The sequence below is a fragment of the Camelus bactrianus genome, chromosome 29, assembly GCF_048773025.1.
Source record: "Camelus bactrianus isolate YW-2024 breed Bactrian camel chromosome 29, ASM4877302v1, whole genome shotgun sequence".
Taxonomy (NCBI): Eukaryota; Metazoa; Chordata; class Mammalia; order Artiodactyla; family Camelidae; genus Camelus; species Camelus bactrianus.
The window spans coordinates 8460124-8463928 of record NC_133567.1 but is presented as its reverse complement, the minus strand read 5'-3'; the positions used below and the strand labels follow the sequence as shown (position 1 = coordinate 8463928).

Genomic DNA, 3805 nt, shown 5'->3' with positions numbered 1-3805 from the left:
TATTTAATGGTGAAATGTTGAACATTTCTTTCTGAGATTGGAGGAGGACAAGAATGGCATTGCTGCTTCTACTCAACGTTATGCTGGAGGTTTTAGAGCCAGTGCAGGAAGACAAAAACAGAATGAAAGGTGAACGATTAGAAAGAAACCCGACTATCTTATTCACAGACGATATGTATGCACAGCAAAATCCAAAAGATGCCACTGATTATTCAGATCCATGAACGTGTAGCAAATTAAGCTCATCCAAAATCAAGGCACAAAAATCCACTGTGCAGGCATGTGTTCTGTTTCTTTCCCTGGGTAGTGGCTACATGTGCATTTGCTTATTAATAATTTAAGCTGCACATTCACATTTTGCACACCTGTTTTATTGACCCTTTCCCGTGCTAGTCCCCTAGAGATGTCCTGCTCTTCCTGAGAGGTTCTACCAGCTTGATGGAGAAGAGACAGGTTTGTAGCATTCAGCCTGAAAAGCAACAGTATACTTATATGAAAACATTTAAAACTTTAATGAATATTTTTGATGCTCACAATTTGGCTTAATTCCATTCCTATTTTACTGTTTAAGTTTCTCTTTAAAGCAACCATTTCCTTTATATCGTTTACAATAGACCCTGCAAAACCATGACGGAAGCTATTCATCCATCAAAGCATACTACTTCCTTCTAGATAGTTTACCTTAAAATAGACACTTAACAATGCTATGTACCTGGCGTTCAGTCAAAGAGATCTGTATATTATACTTGGCCCCTGATGCATCGATCTATACATTAGCCTATCCCCAGAGGAAAGGATGATTCAGAAGGAAAAGAAAAAGAATTTGCTAAAACCTGCATAGCAAGTCACGGTAAATAGAACCAAAACGTTTTCTTAAAGACAAAGTAGAACAATTTCTTTTCAACCACTGATCGATAGATTAAAAAATAAGTTGGATATAAATGTATGGGCACAAACAAGCACTCTCTGACTCACTTATTGTTAGTTGCACGGAACACTGTTAAAATCCATTGGAAGCCCGAAGAGCCACTGGCCAAGGGTGGCAGCGAGAGCATCCCCGTCACTGAGTCTAAAAGCAGAATAGAAAAGCAGAATCAGGCCTCACGCAGGGGTACGGTTTAGGGCTCTGGCAAAACTCCCATGCTCCTAGGGCACCTGCTTCCTCTTACAAAAACATCATGCACTTTAAATGCCTGAACCACTTTTCATCTAAAAAAAATACCATCCCGTACTGCACGATTATGGTAATAACCTTTATTATATGTTCATTAGACGTTAAAAATACAAACACTGACGTTCTTTGCCTTACCTGTTATGGCACAAGAAAGCGTAAACGAGTCTGTCAAGTAACAAAAGGATTTTGTTAAACATCCCCAAACTAATCTGTTATTATTCTGCCTGTCAGGGGGGAAAAAAAATCAGAAAACACAAATTCATATCATTTTCTATTAACCAACTAAAAATAGAAGGTAAAATGCAATTCCACTAGAAAAATGAATAAGTACTTGGAAACCATCACATTCTATAAAGGTCTAGCTTTTGGAAACTGTAACCCTGTCATTAAATTACTTCCCCAGATCCATTCACACAGTCATGTGCTGAGCCTACGAGGAGGAGGGAAGATCATTTTTTCCCCAAATTTGGTGTCTAGCTTTCTAAAAAAAGACAAAGGCACATTTTATCATCCTGGAAAAAGTGACTTCAGCGAAGCAGATAAAGTGTCTAATAAGGCCTAATTATCTCATGTTGTGATTCTTTTTAAATCACTTTTAACCTAAGGAAGAATTTTAATTATCTTGTATAATAAAGTCTTTCCTTATTTCACCCCCTCTAGGAGAAAAGACATAATAAACCTTATTTTTGTCAAAAGATAAGAGCAGTATTAAGTTTAAATTGATGTCATTATGAAGCACTCGATATCGAGATTGCAAATTTCAACTCCAGTAATTATTCGACTGGTCACAAAAAGAGCACCATTTCACCACTGACTCCTAGAAAGAGGCCGTCACTGCTGTCAGCCCGCATGTGATACACCAGGGACGGTGCGGGGAGAGAGAAATGCGTTCTTTCTATTCCAGTGGAGTCTTGTGATTCCAAGGTTAAATTATTGAAGCAGTTTGGGAGGTACTTTTTAATATGATGTTCAAAAAGTTTCTTTCTCATTATCAACTCTTTAATAAACACTTCAAAGTTTCAGTGAGCTTCTCTACTGGGAAAAAATATTAATTCATGAGTTCTCCTTCCCAAACACACACTCACTTATCTCACTGGGATTCGAGAACTCAAGAAGGAAACGTTATGCAAGGTCTGCATATGGAGAGACAACGTTTCTCTTCCTCTTTTTGTTTGTCCTACAAATGCAGTCCTGCCATGCTTGGCACAAAAAACTGTCTTGCTGTATGATTCCTGCATGAGGGATAGCCCCTCCAACTCGGCGGGGGGGGCCTCTGAAACAAGGTATTAATCTATTTTTCTCCTCTTTCTTCCTAATCCGCATGAAATAACAGGTAGTGCTGACCAGGTTCTAGGCATTGCGATAAGCCCTTCCCAGCACATTATCCCATTTATCCTCACAACTCTACCCCAGTTGCTGATGAAGTAACTGAGCCTTAGAAATACTCAGTGGCTTCCCCAAGGCTACGCAGCTAGTGAGTGATGGAATTTGAACACAGCTCTGTTCGAATTTACAGAATCCGATCATGGAACCATCACTCCAGGTGTAACATATCCCTTTATTTTGTCAGAAAGGAGGTGGCTGTTTTCCTTTCTCATAAAACGATGCATTTGGGATATTCATGACGCCTTGGAAAAGCATGGAATTTTGCACTTACTTATATTTTTGTGTAGTCAGTCATCTTTGACCCTTACTGCAGAAATGTACATGTGCATGGGTGCAAACTTGAAGCAGACCACTGGCACACCAAACCTCACATTTAAACACGTGCTACAGAATTAAACGTGGGCACAATTCAGTTACATCATATTTTACTTAAAGGAACTTGACTTCTCTTTGGCTTACTACAACAGAAGTCTCTGTCTTCTTCTGGTCAAAGCCCACTGGCCGTGGACTGGGGATGGGAGAGAATGAGGTCATCTTCGTGCATTTACGGACTCAAACTGCCAGCAGCCCTGACATCTTGCAAAGTTCCCTTAGGTACCAGCCTCCAGCCTGGGGCCTTGCAAAGAAAGACTAGAGGACGGCAGGGAAGGGTTTTCCGTGTCAGGCAGACAAGTACCCAGAGAGAAAAGGAAAGGATCGAGCAAACAACTAGCCAGTCTTGTTCACCTCAGGCACACATGGAAATAGAAACAAGATGGAAAATTGTTAACTAGGAGAGGCAGACAGCTATATTCACTATCTCGCAGTAACCTATGATGAAAAAGAAGATGAAAAGGAATATGTGTGTACATGGATGACTGAAGCATTATGCTGGACACCAGAAATTGACACAACATTGTAAACTGACTCTACCTCAATTAAAAAAAAAAAAAGTGCTCACTCCGGCAGCACATATACTAAAATTGGAACAATACAGAGAAGATCAGCACGGCCGCTGCGCAAGGATGACTTCACATCAATTAAATAAATAAATAAATAAATAAATAAATAAATAAATAAATAAATAAATAAATAAATAAAAATTACAGTATCAAACAATTCAAAAAAAGAGTCAGTTATGGGTATTCTATAGCATGCACTGAAACTTCCATTTTTAATGTGAAGCTTTTTTCACAGCCTCTCCATTTTGTTAGCTATTGTCTAGTTTTTGTCTGTGTTAAGACCCTTTAAATACTCTCAAGAAGA

At 39.1% G+C, this 3805-nt stretch overlaps 1 non-coding gene across 1 annotated transcript; it reads left to right on the top strand.

Moving 5' to 3' along the window:
* The first annotated feature begins 3492 nt into the window (after nucleotides 1-3492).
* LOC123613051 (U6 spliceosomal RNA) lies at nucleotides 3493-3601 on the top strand. The gene has a single exon (XR_006720391.2). It is a non-coding gene; the product is annotated as a U6 spliceosomal RNA (small nuclear RNA).
* The last annotated feature ends 204 nt before the right edge of the window (nucleotides 3602-3805 follow it).